The sequence below is a fragment of the Callorhinus ursinus genome, unplaced genomic scaffold (genome assembly GCF_003265705.2).
Source record: "Callorhinus ursinus isolate GAN/ISIS: 27379988/994484 unplaced genomic scaffold, GSC_fseal_2.0 scaffold27, whole genome shotgun sequence".
Classification (NCBI taxonomy): domain Eukaryota; kingdom Metazoa; phylum Chordata; class Mammalia; order Carnivora; family Otariidae; genus Callorhinus; species Callorhinus ursinus.
Genome location: NW_027397089.1, coordinates 9,968,013 through 9,993,641, shown reverse-complemented (window position 1 = coordinate 9,993,641; position 25,629 = coordinate 9,968,013). Strand labels below are relative to the sequence as shown.

At 36.5% G+C, this 25,629-nt stretch overlaps 1 protein-coding gene across 4 annotated transcripts in view; it reads right to left on the bottom strand.

Annotated features, from left to right (window-relative positions):
- SOX5 (SRY-box transcription factor 5) overlaps window positions 1–25,629 on the bottom strand; it is a 1,011,837-nt gene that overhangs the window by 860,924 nt on the left and 125,284 nt on the right. For 3 of the 4 annotated variants that reach the window (XM_073877852.1, XM_073877854.1, XM_073877853.1), the window contains exon 2: window positions 3,924–4,005. The exons of the other annotated variant lie outside the window; for it this stretch is intronic. The gene's annotated coding sequence lies outside the window, so the exon portion shown is untranslated. The remainder of the gene's footprint in view (window positions 1–3,923; window positions 4,006–25,629) is intronic. 4 annotated transcript variants of the gene reach the window in all.

Sequence of the window (25,629 nt, the reverse complement as noted above, 5' to 3'; positions counted from 1 at the left end):
TCTGCACACCTGTGCCAGGCTTATTTATATGGCCAATAGTCTACTTTACTTGAAATCATATTTAGATCCCAGTACACAATTAGCTAAATAAAAATCATTAGTGCAGCTTCATTAAAGTGTATTTTTCTTAAATATTTCTCAGTACACATATTTCTCAGTAAGTGAGCATCTATTAGAGTTTTGGCAAGAAAAATCTTATAATGGACTTATTTCTGTAGGTAGATATTTCAAGCACTAACTGAAAGGGATAATAATTTTTTTGCCATCTGGAATAAAACAGTGATGAATACTACAAGACTCCAATTATGTTCATATGCATGAAGCCATATTTCTGAATCACTGTTATAATTCCTATCTCCCACGTAGGATGCACTAAAGAATTGTTTTTAAAAGGAAAATATCCCAAACAATCTGATAATCCCCTTAAATATAATCTTCATTGAAGCTGAACATATTTTATCCTTTTTTAGGAAAGCTATCATTACCATGATCCAGTAAATGCCTGCAGAGACTTTAGAGCACACATTCTACCCTTTTTCTCTTGTATGATTTAAATATGTTGTTTTATTACACATTGTTTAAATATGCTCTACGTGAAGCAGCCCACAGACGCACGGCACATTTAGATATGGATACAGTTTAAAAGCACCAGAAATGCAAACCACAGGCCATAGGAAAAATATCACCAAATTGGAGTTGAGGCCATTTTAGCAGCTCCAGAACCATTTGAATCCTGGTAGAACCTAAACCCTCATTCAGGTATACATTCAGTTTCTAGCCTATGGTATAATGGCATTATATTGGACCTCTCCACAAACATGTTCCTGTTTCTCCTTTATGTAAGGCGTTATTCTGAGTTCGTGTGATGAGAGACCTGATAGCTAAGTATGGGCTTTTTTCCAGGATAGATCCATGCCTCAACCAGGCTGGTTTGGTTGTTTTAAGGAAAGACAATATTCTCATTGCACAAGGCTGCATGCAAGATTCATCTGAGATGAAGTGTAGTACAGCAGGAAGAACACAAGCTTTAGAGTCACACAGTTATGGAGTCCCTGCACTAGCATTTCAAGGTCTGTGTGAAATTGAGATCATTGAGCTTCTTCGAACCCTGGTGTTATGGGTTGAATTGTGCAAACGCCCCCTCCCAAATTCATATGTTGAAGTCCTAACTCCCAGTATGTCAGAAGGTGACATTTGAAAATAAAGTCATTTCTATAATTGGTTAAGATAAGGTCATTAGTATGGGCCCTAATCCAATATGACGGGTGTCCTTATAAAAAGAAAAAAAGCAAATTTGGACATAGAGATAGACATTCATAGAGGAAAGATGACGTGAAAAGACAGGGAGAAGATACCATCTACAAGCCAAGGAGAGGGAATAGAGTCTTCCCTCACATACCTCAGAAAGAACTAACCCTGCCAACACCTTGACTTCAGACTTTGATCCTCCAGAAGCACAACACAATAAATTTCTGTTGTTTAAGCCACCCCTTCTGTGGTACTTTGTTATGGCAGCCCTAGCAGACTAATACACCTGGTTTCCTCAAATATCAAATATTTAATGTAAAGGATGTAGTGCCATTATAAAGATTAAAAACCACATTAGAGGTACTCAAAAGAGGGTAGGCAATATTTTTTTATCATTTAGGATATAGTATTTGAAGTATTTTATTTCATATCCTTGAATCTTGCTTCTCTCTCCATTCAGGCAGCCAAATTGCTATATTCTGAACTCACAGCATTAGAAAATCATTGGCAGAGCAGGGGAAGTGTCAATTAAATTACTGGTTTTTGAGTTTCAAAAGCCTAAGACCCTGTGGGAAATTGTAATGACTCCCATGCATACAAAAGAGACTTAGAAGAGACTCTCCTATGTATTAACTAACCTTAGAGTAGATTTAGATCCCTCTGGGTGAAAAATAAGGTGGTCAAGACATATACAGACATTAGTGGATCCAGGTGCAATTTGGGGTGGAGTGACTGCATCTTTACCTCTCCCCCCACCACCTCAAATCATCCTAGTAGGGTTGGAATGACCAGACATTAGATTGGAAGATTCAGCTGAGTTACCTCCATTGAACAGGTATGAAATTCCAAAGTAAAGGGCTTTTTTGCCAGATCAAAATCCAGATTTTAAAAGAAAATCACGAGACTGGTCAGATGGCCCTAAAACCAACAAGATGATGTAAAGGATCAAAACAATAGAAATTAGGAGAAGCTTTATGAAGAGATTCTTGGATTGAGCTGCTACTCTATGGTAAACCCCACCTCCCCCCAAGCAAGAGAGCTGGAAGGTACACTTTTTCTCTCTCAAGTATTTACAGGGACTTCAAAGGAACAAGTTAGACAGCCTGAATGTGTCCCCTGGAGTCTGGGAAACCCAATGGACTGCAGACTGATTCTCACCTTGGAAATCTGGAGGACAAGAGGGTCAGGCTAGGAGCAGCTCTGGAATCTGAGAAGTACCTGCAGCCTTCCTGCCCATAGAGGTTCATAAGATTCATGTTTTCATGAAGTCGGTGTGGGCCACGTATGAGAGAGCCATGCTGAAGCCCAAGATGACCATCTGGAAGTATCACTGATACCCCAGATGAGAGTGCATATAGAATGGACTATCTGAAAACCAGAAGCTCCATTGGAGAGTGAACAGCTACAGAAGAAGCCCTACCCAACTCAGGGGAGTTGAGCCAGATGGGTCCAGCAGGGAACCATCAAGGACCCCGAAAGGAGCCAAATGAGTGTCAGTTTTATTTTTTATTTTGTTTTATTTTAATTTAATTTTATTTTATTGAGCATCAGTTTTAACCATTGCCAGGCCCAGAATGCATGGAGCCAGCTTAACACAGGACCATTTCAAGTAAGAAACATTCCTAAGCCATTTATTTCCTCTTCTTTCCCATGCTCCAACCACTTAAGGTTTAGCAATAGATAGCAAGTGGGAGAGGAAGTGACAGAGAAAAAGAGAAAAAAAAAAAAACCCACACCCTCTCCCAGTACAATTTTTGGCCCAACCCAAAAACGGGCCCCAGATGGGGGAGAAGGGATGATGGATATTAAATTAACTTTCAAGCTATGATTATGGTCTGAGATTAGACATTCTAATTTCTGAATGAAGACTATATTTGGAATCTAAAGTGCCAAAAAGAATTCTTTTTTTTTAAATCTAAGAGTAGTCCTATTAGGGATGGAGCCTGCCTGAGACCTATTTTTTTTTTTTCCAAAGGCAAGGGAACTCCCACCACCCTTTCCCAATTCATTTTAAAGAAACAACAAGTAAAAAAAATAAATTATGTTTTGATTGATTTCCTAAGTTGTGCTTGCTCAAAGTAACTGTCACAGAGAGAAACCCCAAATATGTGGGTGAGAGATAGTGGTAGGAGGGAAAGGATCTTCTTTCTTGGATATAGCCTGGACCTTAGAGATGGCCAAGCAATATGTCCAGGCAGATGGACCTGACAAGGTCTGCAAAGGATCCCATACAGTAGCATGATACAATAGCAACACAGGAATCATGTGCTTCAGAGTGGCATGAGAGGAGCGAAGAATTTCATCCCACCACAGAGAGTTTCTTGTGGTTCAGGAGGAGTGACAGCATGCCCTGATATGCCCATGAGGTACCTGGAAAAGCTTGAAGAAGGAGAGCAGAAAATCCTCAAAGGAAGATCAAGGTATGCCTCAGCAGTTGCCCACAAGTACTGACAAGGGATAGGAGGAAATCTGTGGCTAATGAAGAAATGGCAGCCAAAGAACAGGTATGTCATCCTCAAAAGCTTGGTATCTCACAACCTTACCTAGAACTTAGATGCAACGTCAGATTGCTTCCACATGGTTAAATGGAAGATCAAAACGTAATTTAGATTTAGCTATAGAAGAATAAAGAAAGTTACATGTCTTGCATACTTAGTGTGTAGACAGAGACATACCTGCCACATAAGGGTAAGTTTGTCCAAGACTTCTAAGGATCCTCTTGAAGTATGTCTTTACACTGCAGACTGATTAAAAAGCCTAGAAGAGAATTAGAGCTAAGTCATTTAGAGGCAGATTCACTTTGTAAAGAGGTCAACTCTCAAATTTTAGCTGTTGGGGAAATACCAGTGGATTGTGATAAACTGAGCATTTACTACTATAGAACCCATGAATTGCACCTAGACATCAGCAGAAAGAAAGAAAATACAAAAGAAAGATAATAGAGATCAGGTTCTTTGGTTTGTTTTTTTAATCAAATGCTCCAAATTCCAGAAGAACACATAGAAAAGTGAAGGCATAACAGGGAATTTAATGTTCCCATCCCAGGAATGTGGAATTTTTTGAAGTATCAAATATGTTTTTACTGAAAGGAGAAAAATAAATCCAAATAAGGCATTAGATTGTGACAGGCATGCTCCTTAGAGAAAGTATTCAAGGAAAACCTCTAATAAGGTGACATTGAGGCAGAGAACAGGATGAAGTAAGTAAACCAGAGGGAGGAGCTTTCCCAGCAGAGGGAATAGCAAGTACAAAGGCCCTGTGGTGAGAGCTTGCTAAGCAGGTCCAGGGACAGCAAAAAGGCCACTATGGCTGCAGCATGATATGCAAGGGAGAGAGAAGTAGGACATGAGTAAGGTTGGAAAGGGCCAGGCAAAGGCTTTGGATTTTAATCTAGGAGCCGGTAGAGGACTGCCTTTTTCTTTAATTAAACAATTTAGTTTGAGATAATTGTAGACTCACAGGCAGTTGTAAGAAACAGATTCCTGCACCCTTTGCTTCATTTCCCCCCAGTGGTAACATCTTGCAAAACTATAGTACAACACCAAAATCAAAATATTGACATTGATAGAGTCAAGACAGACATTTCCATTACCGTAAGATTCCCTCAGATTGTCTTTTTATAGCAATAAACATTTCCCTCCCATCCCACCTCCTCCGTACACAGTGGAAATCACTAATTGACTTATAATTAGTATAATTTTGTCATTTCAAAAATATTACATAAATGAAATCATACAGTCAACATAATTCTCTGGAGATTCATCCAGGTTGGAGTATCAATAGTTCTCTAATTTTTAGTGCTGAGTAGTGTGTTCTATGGTACAGATCATTTAACCATTCACTCATTGAAGGACACTGTGCTGCTTCCAGTTTGAAGTAATTATGAACAAAGCTATTGGAAGCATATGCATACAGGTTTTTATATGAACAAAAGTTTTCCTTTCTCTGGGATAAATGCCCAGGAGAGCAATTGCTGGTTTGTACTGGAGTATGTATGTTAAATTTTCTTTAAAAACCTGCCAAACTATTTTGCAGAATGGTTGTGCCATTTTATATCCCCATCAGCAATACATGAGTGAGCCAGTTTCTTTGCATCCTTGCCAGCATTTGGTGTTGTCATTAGTTTTTATTTTAGCCATTCTGCTTTTCTCTAATGATTAGTGATGATTAGTGATGCTGAACATCTCTCATGTACTTATTTGCTATCTGTATATATCTTCTCCCATAAAATGTTTCTTCATATCTTTGGACATTTTCTAATTGATTTTTTTACCTGGAGATTGAAAGATTATATTCCTAGTACTAGTTGTTTGTGAGATACATGGTTTGCAAATATTTTCTCCCAGTGTGTAGCTTGTCTTTTCATCCTCATTAATGGGTCTTACACAGAGCAAAAGTTCTTAAGTTTGATAAGATCCAACTTACTAATCTTTCCTTTTATGGATTATGCTTGTGGTAGAAAGTCCAAAAATGCATTGCCTAACCCTCGATCCTAAAGACTTCCATTTTTTTCCTAAAAATTTCATAATTTCAGATTTTACATTTAAGTTCATGATATATACTGAGTTACTTTTTATATAAGCTGTCAGACTTAGGCCAAGGTTTTTTGTTTGTTTGTTTGTTTGTTTTGGGTTTTTTGCCTATGAATGTCCAATTGGCCTAACACCATTTGTTGAAAAGGCTGTATTTCCATTGAATTGATTTTGCACCTTTGTCAAAAACCCATTAAATATGTTTGTGTTAGTCAATTTCTGGATTCTCCATTCTGTTCCATTAATATATGTGCCTATCTCTCTACCAAGATCATAGAATCTTGATTACTATGGCTATATAATAAATCTAGAAATTGGGTGCATTAATCCCTGTCACTTTATTTTTCTAATTCAAATTCATTATACTATTCTGATTCCTTTGCCTTTTCATATAAATTTTAGGATAATTTTGTTTACGTGTACCAAAAAAAATCTTGCTGAAAATTTGATAGGAATTATGTTAAATCTGTATTTCAGTTTGGGGGAATTGACATCTTTGTACTGGTGAGTCTTCCAGTCCGTGAACATGGTATCTACTTTCAGATATTCCTGGATTTCCTTGTACATGTTTTGTTAGATTTATACCTAAGTATTTAATTTCTTTAGTGACTGTAAATGGCATTGTATTTTTAATTTTGGTGTCCAGGTGTTCATTGCTATTATAAAAGAATATAATTGATTTCTGTATGTTTATCTTCTATCCCACTACTTTGATGAACTCACTTATTAGATTGACAAGTGTGTTTTTTAAGTTCCTTGGGATTTTCTATATAAACAAAAATGTCACCTGAAAGTAGGGACAGTTTTATTTCTTTCTTTCTGATCTCTATGCTTTTAATTTCCTTTTTTTTTTTTTTTCCTTTCGCACTGGCTAGAAATTCTAGCACTATATTAAATAAGAGTGGTGAGTACACACATTCTTGACCTACTTCTTGATTTAAGGGGAAAAAATTCAGTCTTTCATCATTAAAGGTAATGTTAGTTGTAAGTTGTTATGCATTTTTTAATATATGTTCTATATCAATTTGAGGAAGTTCATGTTTCCTATTTATCTGAGAGTTTTTATCATGAATGGGTGTTAAATTTTGTCAAAAGCTTTTTCTATATGAATTGATAGAATCATGTGACATTTCTTCTTTAGCCTGTTACATGGTGAATCACACTAATAGTTTTTCAAGTACCGAACCAGCCTTGCATCCCTAGAATAAATCCCATTGATCATGGGATATATGTCATTTTATATGAATTCTATTTGCTAATGTTTTGTTAAGGATTTTTGTGTCTCTGTTCATGAGGGATATTTGTGTCTGGTTTTCTTTTCTTTCTTTCTTTCTTTTTTTTTTATGTGTGTACTGTCTTTTGGGTTTTGGTATCTGGATAACACTACCATAAAATAAATGGTTTTCTGGAAGAGATTGTGTAGAATTGGTGTTACTTCTCTAGGTGTCTCTTGGAACTTGCTAGTGAACCCATCTGGGACCAGATTTTCCTCTTTGAAAGCTTAAAAATTTTATGTTCAATGTCCTTATTAATTATAGGGATATTCAAATTATCTATTTAATATTAGGTAAGTTGTGGTAGTTTGTGCTTTCTAAGGAATTGGTTCATTTCATCTAAGTTGGCAAATGTATGTGTATAGAGCTGTTTGTTATATCCTCATATTATCCTTTCCATGTCTGCAGGGTCTGCAGTCATCACTCTTTTTCATTCCTGATATTGGTAATTTGTGTCTTTTCTCTTTATTCTATGTTAGTCTTGCAGAGATTTGTCAATTTCATCAATTTTCAAATGGCCATATTTTTTTCATTGATTGTTTTTCTGCTTTCAATTTTATTGGCATTTGTTCTTAACATTATTATTTCCTTTCTTCTGCTTTCTTTGGGTATATTCAGCTCTCCTTTTTATAGGTTCTTTTTTTAAAATTTTTTATTGTTATGTTAATTACCATACATTACATCATTAGTTTTTGATGTAGTGTTCCATGATTCACTGTTTGTGCATAACACCCAGTGCTCCATGCAGAACATGCCCTCTAATACCCATCACCAGGCTAACCCATCCTCCCACCTCCCTCCCCTCTAGAACCCTCAGTTTGTTTTTCAGAGTCCTTTGTCTCTCATGGTTCTTGAATAGGGCAGTTAGGTTACTGATTTTTCCTTTTTTCTAATGTATATACTTAGTACTATAATGAGTCCTCTTAGCACTTCCTTATCTGTGACCCACAAATTTTGATGTTGTATTTTTATTTTCATTCAGTTCAATGTATTTTTTATGTCTTGTGAGACTGCCTTTGTGACCCATTGATTATTATTTATAATTCAGTATGTTGCTGAATTTCTAAGTGCTCAGATTTTCATGTTATCTTTCTATTATTCACATCTAATTTGATTCCATGGTGGTCAAATAATACATTCCATAAGACTTTAATTCTTTTTAAATGTGTTGAGATTTGTTTTCTGATCCAGGATATAGTCTCTCTTGGTATATGTTCCATAGTCGCATGACAAGAATATGTGTTTTGCTGCTGATGGGTGGAATTCTGTCAATATCAATTAGAGTCTATTGGTTACTGATGTTGAGTTTTCTATATCCTTGTTGATTTTCTGTCTAGTTTTCTATCAACGGATAATGCAGGGGTGTTGAAATCTTCAACTATATTTGTGAATTTGTCTATTTCTCTTTTCAAACCTGTCAATTTTTGCTTCATGTATTTTGCAATTCAGTAATTTAGTGCATACACATTTAGGATTGCCATGTCTTTTTGATGGAACAACTCTTTAATCATTATATAATAGCCCCCTCTATCACTAATTTTTTTTCTTTTGCTCTCAAGTCTACTGTATCTGATATTAATATAGCAACTCCTGCCTTTTTAATTTATGTTTTCATTATACATCTTTATCTATCCTTTTACTTTCAACCTGCCTATATTATTTTTGAAGAGAATTTCTTATAAACAGCATATTGTTAGGTCCTATTTTTAATATACTCTGACAATCTTTTAATTGTTGTATTTAGTCCATTTATATTTAATGTAATTATTGATATGTTAGGACTGAAGTCTGCAATTTCATTTTTTTGTTTTCTACTTTCCTCTATTTTTCATTTCTCGTTCCTTTTTTCTGCCTTAAACAATTTTTATAATTCACTTTTGATTTATATGCAGTATTTTTTAGTGTCTCTTTGTGTGGCTTTTTAGTGGTTGCCTTAGGTGTGACATTATATATACATAACTCATCATAGTCTGATGGTGTCATCGTTTTACCACTTTGACTTAAGTATGTCATAAATTGTGCCCTCCTGAATATTTCTGCAAAAATGTGAGACTGATAAATCAAAAATCTGAACATCAAAATACACATAGTTATATGAGATAGTGTTTTGTTTTCTCCCCAAGCTCTCTTGTTTTCCTCCACCTAAAACTATACATGCATTCATATCTCCACTAAAAAGATAACTGAGAAATGGATTGGGATTAGTTGGGGGGGTGGGGGAGAAACTACTTTAATTTGAAACACTAAGATTTCAGGCATTTGATATATACTCTTGGATAGACAACTTTAAAGGTAATTTCTGAAAATTTCTGAAAAATTTTTGAAGTCTGGATAAAATTTTCCCCTCATTGTATTATTAAGGATGTGGGCCATCAACAATTCATAGTCTGTTAAAATTGTAGGTAGGCTTAACAACGACCTAGACTGCTGTTCTATTTGATAGAAAATAGATTTCAAAGAGATGAAGATAACTTGCACAAGGTTACAAGTGAGTCAGTGATAGAGCTGAAGCTAGAACTGAGGTTTAATGATATGGAACTACAAAATGAAGATACTAGATAAATATATATATATCTAAAGTATATCAAAAGTCTGCTTGGGAATGCAGTTGTGCTTCATTTCCTTAAGAAAGGCAAAATAAGAACATGGCAGGTAGAATATTATCATTCATCTACATTGGAATTTAACCAGGACACAGGAGTTTAAACTTACCCACATGCCAAAAATAGCAATTGGTAACAAATAATGGACCAACAATTGATATTATTGCAGACACTGGCCCACAAGAGGTTCCAAACATGAAATTGTAAGAGTTAGCATGTCTTTTTGTGTATCAGTAAGTTTTATCCTATCTATTCAGGCTCCGCCAAAGTGGCAAATTTGAAGGACACTGGTGTAGTTTCCACATTATGCAGTTTTTATACTCACTTTAGATGTAAAAACACTTGAGTGCTTGCAAAAGGGACTGCCTCAATCCCAAAATATTTTTTTATACTCCCTGATTCATTTTATGAAGGATCAAACCTCTAGCTTGTAGCTCTGATTTTCAGACTTCCCCTTTTAGTCATGAAATCTTCTATGATCCAAACTGTAGAAAAAATTCTCACTCTACATCTCCCATTTATATTCACAGTCAGATACTATAATTAAATAATAGAGTTTCATTTACTTGGGCTCAAATCCATTAATTTTTTTTCTTATTTTTACTCATCTCTTTTCTCTGAAATGTATCCCAGTATTATTATTATCCTTGAGCACACAAATACACAGACTGTGAATGTATAATGAGATCTTCCTATTTTTTTTAGAATAGATTTTGCTTTGGTTAAATGTCTACATTGCCTCTACATAGATGCTTTCTAAATTTGAACAAATACCTGATCATACTGAAAAAATAAAGTCAACCTTTAACAGATGACCTCCTAGCCAAATACGTGTATTATATTTGCTCCAGGGAAAAACTGGTGCACAAGCTTACTTGGTTTCCTTGACCTGATGCCAGCAGAGAGTGAATGTGCTAATGCTCCACATCAAAGTGAAAATTCAAATGCCCTTCCATTCCAGCCCAGTGGATTGGCCAAATGATGGAGAACTGTTCAGCATCATGTGCAGAGACAGCCACCTACCTTCCTCTCAACCAGTGGTGCCACATATGATGAGAAGCAGGACACGAAGGAGTAAAGGTGCTAAACACTCCAACAGGGAAGTATCTACATCGGAAAGAAAAACTAAGCTATCCAGCTGTCACTGTATCCAACTCTTTAACCAGACAGAACTACCACACTCCTAGACTTTTTTCACAAGAGAAGAGGAAGCTTGCAAAATTTGTATTCACACGTCCAATGTTGTGCTCTCACCGCATGCCTATGAAACTCCCTTGTCAACAGAGCTTTTACCCTTGCCTTTCTCTCTTTTTCAGGATTTCTACTCCAAATCCCCAGCACACTTAGAGCAGTGATCTCAAAGGCATTTCTATAGCTGATGCAAATTATATTTCTTTGTTTGCCTCCTGGAGATGGGGTGGGAAAGAGAAAGTAGTGTAAAAGCCCCAAAGTGGCAGCGAAAACTAAAACAGCTGATGAAAGCTCATAACATTTTTCACTAGTTTACTGTGTAAATGCCCCTGCTAATTTAGAAAAGCCTTTGTGGTTTTTAACATTAAAAAGTAAAATAGATGTACTCCTATGCTGATGTGCATGGACTGAAGATGAAGTTATACTTTACCAGTGAAAAATCAGTAATTGAACAGATCAAATACCTCAATATAGAGAACTGTTAATAGGAGGACAATCTATAAAGGCATTTTTCATTGTTAATAAACAACATTTCTACATAAGAAGACTTGTTTCCCTCTCCAGCCATAGTACCATCATGGATCAAATGTAACGATCAAATAACTGACCTAGTTTGGATAAGACAGCACATACTATTTTAATGCTTTTTACAACACAAAGCCATTATTCCTGACTAGAAGCAAAAATCTTCATAATACATCAAGTTCTATATTCAATGAACAAAAAGCAATCCTAAATTAACCCCTCAGCTGATATAGTAAAGACTGAATGGATAAAGATGGTAAGAACTACATACCAATCTGTGGATTAGGCTGGTACACTCTGTTCATCCTACAGATCTTAGCCCAAGCTGAAAGTGCAGAGTAAAACAGTCTTCAGGCCACCTCTATGAATAAGATGAAATTCCTGGTCCTCATATTAATGTCACAGACAGTTCACTCCATCTCTGAGCACTAAGTCAAATTAAATAAATATATTGTTGAGCAATACCTGTAACGTACTTTGTTAGATGATGTGGAGAAAACAAAGTCATTAAAACTTATTAATAAAAAAGCTGTGATCTAACTACTTCAAAGTTGGAAAAGTCATTAGCAGAGAAAGAAGTAAAACAAGGAATACATTCCAGAATGTCAGGAAAGGGGTTGTTACAGCAAAACATACATTTGTGTGTTAATATATAAAAAATTAAATAGCACCTGAAGTATAATAATGTCAAAAATTTTAGAAAACTCATTTTAGACATCCAAAATTCTTGGGTCAGAAGAAGAACAGGAAGACCTGGAGTTGCACTGAATCAGTAGGTGGTCTCTCCTAAGTACTGAAAGGGCAGGAAGAACCTGAAGAACAAGGCCTGCTGGCAGGCCCAAGCAAGAGCAGGGCCGCCCTAGATTTTGGAAGGAGCCAAAGATAACAGGACCCATACACTTTCATCTAAGGAGCGCTAAGAATCAGGGCTTCCACATCCACAACTCAGTCAATCCTGGTTTATTCTCCCCAAGGGTCTTTCCACTGACAGAGCTTGGACTAGCCCTTGTAACATACTCATGAATCTCCACCTTATATCCAGTCACCTCCATGGGCAATGGAGGGAGATTTCAGTGGCCAACCCACTTGGACAGTATCTGAAATTTCTTTGTCATGTGTACTATCTTTGGAGCCCACAAAGAGTCATGAAAGTATTTGAGTACGATCTGAATAAGGAAACATGGTAACTGAAACACAGCCTTAGGAAAGCAAATCCAGTCACTCAACCAGTATGCAATAATTTCAGATAATGGTTCAGTTCCTGATTTGGTTAAAAAAAAAAAAAAAAGATGAGATTTATACAAGGAAGTAAGGGCACTGAGTACCTAAAGAGGATGGCTGCTGAAGATACATAAAGTAAGGTCTGTACAATAGATGCTATTTTTATTTTGAGCACTGATACTCAAACACAGTTTAATAAAAATACTATAATATAGCAAAGTGTTCATCATAAACTCTGGAGTTTATGCTGGATAGAGTCTTCCTATCTGGGTGATCTTAGGCAAGTTACTTAATCTCTAAATCCAGGTTTTATCTGTAAATTAGAAATAATACTTACAAGAAAAATCGTCTACTCAGCATCTCACTGAAAAACCATGCTGTTCCTAATCTCAGACTTCATGGTTCAAGTGAGTTTGACCCACACCTCCTCTAGCTGCACTTTAGGGATGACTGTTCAGGCCTGAGTAATTACTGACCAGTTCTGGGAAGCCATGTGGGGATCCCCATCACCACAACAATTGCTAGAACTACCCCCACAACCATGATTGAGGTTACTGGATCTTTCAAACCTAAAAGAGTCAACTAAGAGAAAAGTAAAGGTAAGAGATTGGGAAAACAGAGTGAGAGATGGATGCGTGGACATATACCACGAGCTTAAAGGTTATTTTCTATCAGGGAACCACTATATTCCCTTTCTTATTTCAACTCTTTTGAGATAATTTTTGTCCAATCTACTACAAGGAGTTTTTGTATCTGTATGTGAGGAAAAGCTGAGATAACACCCATAGAGTATTTGTTACTCTTGGGCATATAGCAAACAGTAAATGAGAATTATTTTTATGTACAGAATTTGAGATTATTATTTTTTAATTCTTTTTTTTATATTTTATTTATTTATTCATGAGAGACAGAGGGGGAGAGAGAGAGAGAGAGAAGCAGAGGGAAAAGCAGGCTCCCAAGGAGCCGGAAGCCCGATGTGGGACTCGATCCCAGGACACTGGGATCATGACCTGAGCAGAAGGCAGACGCTTAACCATCTGAGCCACCCAGGCGCCCAGAATTTGAGATTATTTAAACTTCCCTTTCCAAGATGACTACATGAAAAACAATTTTCGTGGGACTCATTAAGATACCAAGGGTTTCTATTTTCAAGAAAGTCATAATCAATAATAGAAGATGTTATTAATAGCTCAAAGACATAGAAGACAAGTCTCGAAAGGCAGCAGATAATTTGGCCAACAAATGAATTAAAGACATTACTTAAGTCTTCAGAGGGAAGAGAGAGAAAAGACCATTGTGCTAGGCTGGTTACCAAAAGGCTTCATAGACATTTCAGCTGGGTTTTGAGGAACAGGAAAGACCTGGGAAGTTGGAGAGAAGAGCAGACAACATTCCAGGCATGCATCTCAAAAAATATGAGTGGTGGCTAAAGCCCAGGACACTCTTGGACCTGTAAGAGAGGGTTTTCAAGGAGAAGTCAATGAAAAACAACTAGAATAAAAAGCTCAATGCAGATGACAGCTCTGAAAGGCAAGTTTAACTGTATTTCACAGAAGCTGGTTTTCACTGAGGTCATCTAGAGGTACAATGGGATGACATTAGGTTGCTCATGTAATTCCTAGTGAAACTTTAAAAAGTAATAAAAGTCAGAGGGATGTTTTGAAAGAATTTTATAATCAAATTACACATCTTTGGGGCACCTGGGTGGCTCAGCCAGTTGATTCCAGCTCAGGTGATGATCTCAGGGTAGTGAGATTGAGCCCCACATCACGCTCCACACTGGGCATGGAACCTGCTTAAGATTCTCTTTCTCCCTCTCCCTCTGCCCTTTCCTGCTCAATCTCTTTCTGTTTCTCAGAATACACACACACATATCTTTGGATACATTATATCATACTGCTTTTTCCTCCCCTTTTTCTTATTCCAGCTGTAATTGTTCATTATTTTACTCACATTCTACAGCCAAATTATCATAAATACACAAATACACCCTAAGGCATAATGTGATAGCAAAGTTTTCTCCTCAATATCCCTTCCTCAGCATGTTAATGTTGTGCAGTTTGAGGGATTGAGCCCAACATCTGTGGTATTAAATTTAAAGCAACCATGGTATTCCCATCTTCCTTGCCAGTGAATGGTTGGTGCCAGGAACCTATCCTTTTCAGTAGGCTGCCTTTTCATTTTGTTGATGGTTTCCTTTTCTGTGCAAAAGCATTTTATTTTGGTGAGGTCTCAATAGTTTATTTTTGCTTTTGTTTCCCTTGCCTTAGGAGACATATCTAGAAAAATGTTGCTAAGGCTGATGTCAAAGAAATTACTGCCTATATTCTCTTCTATAAGTTTTATAGTTTCAGGTCTCACATTTAGGTCTATAATCCATTTTTAGTTTATTTTTGTGTATGGTTTAAGAAAGTGGTCCTGTTACATTCTTTTGCATGTAGCTGTCCAGTTTTCCCACATGACTTATTGAAGAGATTGTCTTTTCCCCATTGCATATTCTTGCCTCCTTTGTTGTAGATTAACTGGCCATATAAGTGTGGGTTTATTTCCCTTTTTTAAAGATTTATTTCATTTATTTTAGAGAGAGAGAGACTTGAGGGGAGGAGGCAGAGAGAAACCCAAGCAGACTGCACTGAGCATGGAGCCTGACACAGGGCTTGATCCCATGACCCTGAGATCGGACCTGAGCCAAAACCAAAAGTCAGATGCTCAACCAACTGAACCACCCAGGTGTCCCACCTTGGTTTATTTCTGAGCTCTCTATTCTGTTCCATTGATCTATGTGTCTATTTTTGTGCTAGTAGCATACTGCTATGATTATTACAGCTTTGTAGTATATCTTGAAATTTGAGATTGTGATATCTCCAGTTTTGTTCTTCTTTCTCAAGTTTGCTTTGACTATTAAAGGTCTTTTGTGGTTCCATACAAATTTCAGGATTATTTGTTCTAGTTCTGTGAAAAATCCTGTTCGTATTTTTTTTTAAGATTTTATTTATTTATTTGACAGAGAGAGAGACAGTGAGAGCAGGAATACAAGCAGGGGGAGTGGGAGAGGGAGAAGCAGCTTCCCGCTGAGCAGGGAGCCCGATGTGGGGCTCGATCCCAGGGTCCTGGGACCATGACCTGAGCCGAAGGCAGACGCTTAACGACTGAGCCACCCAGGCACCCCCTGTTCGTATTTTGATAGAGATTGCATTGAATCTGTAGATTGCTTTGGGTAATGTGGAATTTTAACAATATTAATTCTTCCAATCCATGAGCATGGAACATCCTAATGCAAATCAAAACCACACTGAGATATCACCTTACACCTGTCAGAATGGCTAGAATCAAAAAGAGAAGAAATAACAAGTGTTGGCAAGGATGTGGAGAAAAAGGAACCCTTGTGCACTGTTGGTAGGAATGCAAATTGGTGCAGGCGCTATGGAAAACTTAAAAACTAAAAATAGAAATATCATGCAACCTGGTAATTCCATTACTGGGTATTTACCCAAAGAAAATGAAAACACTAACTCCAAAAGGTATATGTACCCCTATGCTTATTGTAGCATTAATTACAATAAGCAATATATGGAAGTAACCTAAGTGTCCAGTGATAGATAAATGGATAAAGAGATGTGGAGTGTGTGTGTGTGTGTATGTGTGTGTGTGTGTGTGTGTGTGATATAATATTACTCATCCATAAAAGATGAGATCTTGCCATTTGTGACAGCATGGATGGACCTAGAGGGTATCATGCTAAATGAAATAAGTCAGACACAGAAAGACAAATGCCATATGATCTCAGTTATATGTGGAATCTAAAAAACAAAACAAATAAATAAATGAACAAACAATGAAAGCAGAATCAGACCTATAAATACAGAAAATTGATGGTGGCCAGAGGGAAGGGGGTCAGGGGGGTAGGGAAAATGGGCGTAGGGGAGTGGGAGGTACAGGCTTCCAGTGATGGAATGAATAAGTCACAGAAATAAAAGGGACAGCACGGGGAATATAGCGGATGTTGTAATAGTGTGGTATGGTAACAGGTGGTAACTATGCTTGTGGTGAGCAGAGTATAAAGTATAAACTAATTGAATCACTAGGTTGAACACCTGAAACTAATGTAACATTGTGTGTCAACTATACTCAAATAAAAAAAAACAAAACAAAAAGAATAAAGCTGATATACAGAGGATGGCAGAGCTGAGGGAACTGCAGAGATAAGATGCTGAAAGCACTGGCCAAAGTCAACCCAACAATCTGCCCTATCTCTAATGTCTGGCTTTGTGAAATATTATTTTTCTTTATTGTTAAATCTGATCAGTTTTTCTTCTTTTTCAAACACTACTCCAATTTCTTTTAAAAATACTCTAATGAGCCAATACACTTGTGTGTCATTTCTGAATGACTGTGATCCAATAACACATCTAATCTTACGGCCCTCTGGTTATTCCTAGAGACTCCAGAAGACCAAAACGTGGGAATCAGGACAGATAAACAGGTGGGATAGAGGATCTATATGTATCAGAAAGCACTTGTCCAAGTGATTCATTTCAGATGAGCAGAATACCATCTTCTGAAAAGATGGGAGTAGTGAGTTGTCAGAGTCACCCAGATTGATCCAGACATTCTTGTCAAACAAGGGCACCCCAAAATTATACATAACCAAGGCTCTAAAACCACAAAAACTTTAGATTCTGCCACTCTACCCTTCCTTTTTCCTCCTACACAGCTGCTAAGTAGGGGCATTTTATTCCCTGGTCATATTAATGAAAAGAGATCCTTATAGATGAGGCTCTGCCTTAAAAGGATTTTCTGAACAAGTGGATGTTATAGAGACTATGTAACTTTCTATGTGCATTTGTTTGTTTGTTTGTTTTTGCCAGACAATGCTTTGTGGTGCAGTCTCTAGGAGTGCAATCAACCCTTTAAACCAACTATGATATGGGCTATATGCAAAAAATGATGAAATTTTGCTAGTGTTTACTCTTTTGCAAAAAATAATTTTTGAATGTTTAACTATAGAAATATATAAATAATATAATGTATATGAAAACTGAGGAAATTACATTTACTGCAGCAAATACACATTGGTAAATGGTGATCAAGATGAAGGAATCATGCTAAAAAATAAAAGTAGAACTCTATGCATAAGAGCCTATGAAGACAGTAACTTGAAGCAGATTAGATGACCATTAGCCAAAAGAGAGTGAAATATGAATATAAACTGTGAAAGAAGACTTTGCCCACAGTATTAAGCCAAAGAGATATTAATTTCAGAAACATTTTAAATGTATACATTGTAGTTCATAGCTAGATGATATTCTTCCATGGCTGAAATGTGGTTCTTTAAAAATATTAGAACTTCTGACAGACATCACATATATTAGGACCAATTTAGATGCTTTTGTTTTGACATGAAATTTGATAGTCCAAAATTAATTTTTGAGTACTAGAAGTGAAAATTCTCAGCACATAAAATAGCACTGTCTATTTAGGCCTATAAACAATAACCAAGCCAGTAGCAATGAACATACCTAGTGTTTAGAAAACAAGAAGTAGATGAAGAAGTGGATGATGGCAGAGTATGTACAAAATGTGCCTAGAACATCTTGATATGCCACATACCAAGGACACTATCAAAGATGACTATTGTTATGTCAAATATACTCAGGAGCCAACCTGAAGAGGTTTCCATTAGACAAAGGTGAGACAATATGAGGCTTTAAAAGACTAGGAATTGCAATAGATCAAACTCATCAACTATCCTTAAATTCATGAATTCATGATGGTATTTAAAATTACTTGGTTACTTCCTGAGGAGGACAGGAAGCTGCTCTAAGTGGTAAAATATTCACTCCTCAAGGTCGAACACACCTTTGTTCTCATGCTACCAGAAAAAGTTAAATAAGATACACACTTGTATTACTGTTGCTAAACACCTATCAGCTCCAAGTATTCTGCTTTGTTTAAAAAGATAATGGGGCATTCGTTATACTAAAATCATGTTCTCTTTTCTTTGCAGATCCTATCAGAATGAGTTGAAGAATGTACTGATTCTAATGTTTCCTTCTCTTAACAAATCAAATAATCCCTTTTCCAACCTGAGAAACTGTTAGCTGCATCTAATACCACCAACCCTCATCAAAACTGGACAAAGGCAACCTTCTGCGATGTTTATCATTACTGCAAGTTGGTTACAACTACAATTTAAAAGCTCAATATAATCCTATCTGTAAAAGGTGACTGCACAGTGACCTTAGTCAAGGTAAAACATGTTCCATAAAACCTAAGAATAGCATCATCCAAGGATGACTAGACAAATGGGTACATCAATGAATAGGAAGAAAATGCTTCGTTTTTAATAAAAATCATTCATTGCACTCCTTGTCATAACTTCCCACACACATCTTGAGTAATGTTTCATATTGCAAAGTTATTCTCAAGAAAAAATAAGGCAATACTGGATAGGATCGATATTCCCAATATTGTTCAATATCTGGCTCTCCTCTTCCCATCCCAATGAAATTAGGAAGGACTGTATGATTAATTCTAGCAAAGAAATATGAGACATGATGTTTGTCACTTTTGGAATAAAGTATTTAATTGGCAGTGCTTTAGCTGTCTAAATTCTCTCTTCCTTGGCCTGGGAATGCATGGAAGCAGGTCTATATGGAGGTGTACTAAAACTGAAGTATAGAAAGCAAAGTCAGCAGGTGGTAGATAGTTGACATTCAGAGTCACCTAAACTCACAACAAGGCTTGTAAATGAGATTTGAGGGTTATTTATAACAGTAGATAACTTATTCTAACCCAAATGATGTGCTAGACTTCTGCATTTTTCCCAAACATCCCTTCCACAAAGATATAATAAAAACTACATTCCTATATCAATTTATTGAAGCTAACCAAATTAATTGGATTATGGAAATGAAAGGATTTAGAATTAATATTTTCAGGATGGCAAATTGTTCAAAAATGTTATCTATATTTAATAAATTAATTTGATAAATTTGATAAATGCCTAATAACTACAAAACAACAAATCTGTTCTCATATAAATAGAACTCTATTCTAGGATTTCTCTACTGAACAGAGAATGGCATGAATATAATGGGCAGTAGCCACTCTGAGCCTAGTTCTTCCTTAAGAACTATGAAAGGACATAAGGTAAAGAGCAGTGTTGATGACATTTATAGAGTCTCTCAAGTCCCAACTGATTCTGAAACTGATAAGGCTTGAACTTATTTTCTTGACTTCCTAATTCTTGGAACCAAAAGTACCTGGTAAATGAAATTTGTCTTTCATGATTTCCTCAAATCTCCTTCCTCTGATGAATCCAGTATACGCTACCAAAGAGTATTAAAATATAAAAAGTCCATTGTGAGATTTCAATAAGGCTCAATTCAAGACTTTTGTCTGATGCTTTCTCTATGTAAAAATACTAGGGAACTTTTAAAGTGGAACTTTGTATTTTTCCTTATACAGCGAACATTTCATATAGCAAGTGATGTGTAAAAATCATACAACATTCCCAGGAAATACAATCACCTTTTATCCAAAGCCTCAGCAGTCAGTTTGAAAAACTATTCCCTGCTGAACACAAAGGTATTTACCTGGGTCATGAACTAAAATGGCAATTGCCCCAAACATTTCCATTCACTTGATGGGTGCCATAGGAGCTTAAATGGACACGGTGGTAACAGCAATGTATGGACTGTTGATTTGAGTCTGACCGAGGACTAACAGAATCGCTTCCTCAGCCACAAAGGTGTCCTAGGAGGTCTGCTAGCCCAAAATGACCTGGTGGCTTTTGAGATGTGTAGGTACCACCTGACACTACACAATAATGATAGAGCTGTATGGAAAGTGGAGATAAGGGGTCCGGCATGTATCTTTGCCAGCAAAATTCACAACATTTCATTTCTTTAAAAAAAAAAATAAGACAGTGGGCAATCATTATACAGTTTAATTACTCCTTTGGGTTCCACAAAGAGCTAAAAAAATAAAATAAAATAAAATCACCAGCAACCAATCTGCTACCTGTGGCAGCTGAAAAATATTATAGTGGAATTTCAGGGGCAAATAGTGAAAAGAGCATCTCCAAATTGTTTGGAAAGGGATCTTCAGTCTAAGGAGAATTGACAGCACAGCTTTAAGAATAGATAAAGGACTGCCTCAAGGATCTGTCTTGCTTCCTTACTTTTTTAAAGTAATACCTTCATTTGCATAGTAATAACCCAATTATTGTAAGATTAGGTGACAGGAATCTCATTATTGCTATTTCCACAAAACAGTCAATATTCTATTCAATATCTTTTAATGTTACGCACCTTAAAACATAATTATTTCAATATATCCTCATTCATCTTTAATGTAATTTTCTTTTTTAAAAACCTTGCCATAATTGTTGGTTTTTATGGAATATTTTAGTGTTTAAACAAGCACTTTTCCCCTCAGGCTGCTATGAGAACAAGCAGAAGCAACCAACAGCTTGGGGGCATTTCTGCCTTCCCCCCCAGGAGTAAGTCCACCAAAAGACCAAAGGCACAAACAATGCTACTGAAAAAAATCTGTTGTAACAAGCTCCACACTCTTCCCAACACTGTAGTTTCCCCTCCTGCTCTTTCACTTCATGCTCCACAAAAGATGCTTCTTCCATAATGAATTTTCTTCTTAAGGCAACTTTAAAAGTGTTAGCAAATACATTCTGTTAAATTTCAAATTGTATGATCTGGGATCTTTTCTTCATTGTGTGTGTGTGTATGTGTGTGTGTGTGTGTGTGTGTGTGTGTGTGTGTGTGTTTTCCCAGACCACATTGTAGTACAAAAAAAAAAAAAAAAAACACATCCGAGACAGCTGACATACTGGGGAGACCATCTGCCTGCCATAGGTTTACCTGCCATAGGCTTTTACAGTTTCAATTACAAGATAATCAGTACAATAAGTGGCTGGTTACCAGATTAACATGGGAAACAAAGCAAGGAAATAGAGGGGAGACAGTGAGGACTATCTACATTAAGAGACTACAGAGCCATACATGCTATTACTTCGAAATGATATCAAAATTAATGTATAGTGAAAATAGCAGTTAGATTTTGTCATGAGAGGAAGTAATATCAAAGGGCTGTGGTTTGGAATCTAGAGTTAACACTGCTTGACTGTGGCCCTCCTGACTACATACTCTTCAGGATGTTAATCTCTCCGTACTTTGTGAATGAATACTCATTATTCATGAGCATTACAATTAATTTATAGAAAGAGGCACAATGTTCCCTAATCAACACCAACTAAGTTTTCTCAAGATATAAGCTTCATCAGTCATTAACATGATTCATTCGGTGTTATTCCACATATTCTGACGCAGAGAATCTCAACAGGCAGGGAGCCCACCTAACCACAATCTTACCATCACACACCCAAACAATCAAACCACACTCTACTCTTCCCATTCTTGATTGCTGAATAAATTGCAAGGCTGACCAAACACCTTTCTGCATGTTTAATGAATTTTAGGGGATGTTAACTCTGTATTTCATTATTTTTTTACAATGGGAAACCACCATTCTTTAAAATGAGTTTGGTCGCTATAGGCAATTTTCCCGCAAACAAAAATTATATAGGCCAATTTCTGGTTTAGTAGGCCTTTACTGGAATTAAGTTGTGTAGTTTATCTCTTTCAAGTCGCTGGGCTGCTCCTCAGAAACCACTCATAGCAGCAAGGACATGAGTCAGATAGACATTTAGTACAAACCCCAGCCCTTTAGAGAAGAATAAATTCACAGAGCATATTTTTCATCAAGATCACCAGTCTCAGTGTATGGCTCAGGTAGAACTAGAATTCAAGTCTCCAAACTCCTATTCCAGAGTTCTTTCAACTTTCTCTCCCACACCATTTAAAATCCAGACCTCATGGGAAGGATGGCAGTTATACTACACTGATTAAGTCTTTTTATCCCTCAAGAAGTAATACCACTATACCAAACAGTGATAAAGTCATTATTATATATAGGTATCAGATAATGTACTGTTTTATGTTAAATATTAGAACGCCCATTTATTGATGAAAAGATGAGATCTAAGAGGCTTAGAAAATTGCTCAAGATCACAGAACAACACGTTCCAGAGTCTGGACTCAAAACCAAGACTGTCTTAAAGAGAATGCATATAAGTTGCTGTCACACAAACAAAATTTACATATATAATTTACTTTGGTTTTGGCTTGGACTTTCACAGCCCTGTCTTTGTTGAACACTCCAGACACCCTCCAACAGTCCAGAGAGACTACACCATAAGGCCAACTCCAGACAATTCAGTCTCCAATATTCCACACAATCTCATGCCTCCTTATTTTGGGGCATGATATTCCCTTTTTCTGTAATGCCCTCACCTTTTTCTATTGCCTTTATCTCTCAATGCTCATCTACTAAAGTTTTAACCATGCCTCAAAATCCTGGTCAGTCGTTAACCTCTTCTGAAGTCCTGCCCTACTACCCAACACCTTCCAGGAGAATTAATCTTCCCTTCCTATGCTATTTCTGGACTTTTAAACCATATATTCAATTACTGAATGTAATGATTAGTTTACATGCCATCTCCCGTAAGGAAAGCTCCTTGGGGACTGGTTTAATTCATCTCAATATCCACAGTACCTACCAGCAATATACTCAAAATGGAGGTGTTGTTTTATAAATGTTCAACTGTTTGCTGAACTAAAGATATCTATCAGAATTCACTTATACCAATTGTCACATTCTTCTTGCATGATAAATTTCTGCTTATGCCTCTTCTATACAAGAAATAGTTCATGTCTTGTTCCCTTCACTGCACCAAGAATTCATTATACATAATAGGTGTTTCAGAAATGCTTGTAGAGTTGAATTGCTTACAGGGTTTTTAAGAAAGAGAGGGAAGGCAAACAACTAAGATCTTACAGATTGCTTTAAAGTTAGTTGAGGATAATAGTAAATTTTTCTCTTCTTGAGTCACCTTCAAAGCACTGGATTTTATCATGTCGGGAGGTAGAATAAGTACACTGTATTTAAAAACTCGATCACTGAGTCCATGGCTAAAATGCTACTTCTCATGAGGATTAATTGAGTACAATCTTTTATCTGTTTCTATTCAGCATATGTACTGTATATCTGCTATGCATCCGAGGACAGCTGCCATTCTATTTACAGCATTATCTAAAAATGGCAACATTAAATCTATCTTCCATCTCTTTGAGATCTTTTTCAACCACAGAATCATCTCAGATGTTCTGCTTTTAGAGCAAAATATATGAGGTGTGAATGTGTGTAACAGTAAAAGACTAACAGGCAGAAATCCACAATGGTGGAATTATCCACTGGGGATTGATAAAACTTTCCTCCTTTTCCTATCTCAGGAAAAGCTAGGGGAAGGGAACTTGAGAACATCAGGGGGCAAATTAAAGAGGTATCAAACCCTGCCCTTACACCCCTATCAGGAGTCTAAGAGCCTAAATATTGATTTTTCAGGGCTCTGTTGCTGACAGTAGCGATTCTGAACACAGACTGGAAAGCAAACAGCAGAGATGTGTGCTGATAAGCCTCCCAAGTACTGTAGCACATTCCACATTTTTTTGAAAAAGAAAGTTAAAATTAATATCTCAGCTATTATAAGGGGGGAGCAGAAGCGATGACCATGCTAATTATTTACTGTAACTCTCCATAGTATACATCTTAACACAAATCCTCTGTCAACTTCCCTGACAGCTATTGTCACAGAGGCAAAAACCTGATTTTACACACAAACAGTACTGACCATCCTGACCAATTTGAACAACGTGGGAAAATTTACGCTCCTTTAATTACTCTTCCACTCAAAGTTTCAAACTTCAAAACAAACTCTTTTGTCTTTACCACGCTTAATGCCCATTTTCCAACTAAATGTGGCAACCAGAAAGACGGGACAAGGGAGCAGCCCTTTCAGGGCAAGGATCAACTACAGTTTGGAAAAAATTAAAATTTCATTTAAATCCTTCCTTTAAGAAGATAATTTGCTCATCATGGCATCAGTCTTGTAAGTACAGAAGCCATCATTCTAAAAGGACTTTGCAACTTGGAAGTAGTGCAGTGAATTGGTTGGGGGTAGAGCCAGACTGCCTGGGTTCAAATGCCAATGCTACCATTTACTAGCTGTGTGACCCTGGCAAGATAAATAACCTGGAGTGCCTTATTTGTGTGGTTTCGAGGAATAATAGAGTTAGCATGTGTAAAGTGGTTGGAATAGTACATTTTATGTAGAAAGAAATCAAAATATGTTACTTATTTTCATTATTAAAATAGTCCCTAACACTTAGTAAATGCTCAAAACTTAAAGATACAGTAATGGGTTTCAACATTTCTCAAGTGCAGATTGGGGGAGAAGAAGATCCATACAAGAAGAGCTTTCCTAAAAGAAATTGCAATGACTTATTCACTCCATGTTGCTTTCTCACCCAGCTCTCTTTTTGGAACAAATCTCTACATGTCTGAACTTTACATGAGCACAAAGCCCTCCATTTCAAAATGTGAGTCTTTATTAAAAAGGAACGTTTTGTGGATCATCCAATGTGTTCTTTACAATATCTAAAGCAGGTAAATAAATATACAATTTTTGTCAGACCACCTCTAAATTATTTTTAATTAAACAAACAAAAAAGCTAAAAGACCATAAGAACGACATCCAGCACAACAGGTGACACATATATGTTCACAGTTTGACAAATGGCAACTCAATGAAAGAGACAAGTATCATAATGAAACACTCATACCCTACATCTGCCATTGGCATTTTCAATCATTTCACAAGTTAGGTCAAGTGAAGCTGAAATTACTAGTCATCAAATTTTCACTGATATGAAATTTGAAGTTTTAAAAGAAAAATCAGTGTTTCCCAAAAAGCCAAACCCAGTAACATAGGTTTTTTTTTTTTTTACTATGCATTTTACTCCAAAATTTACATTGTCATTATTCATCAAATCATTTTTGAAAATCTTGGAGGAGCAATTTAAGTACACACCAATAGTCCATTTGAAACACGAGCTA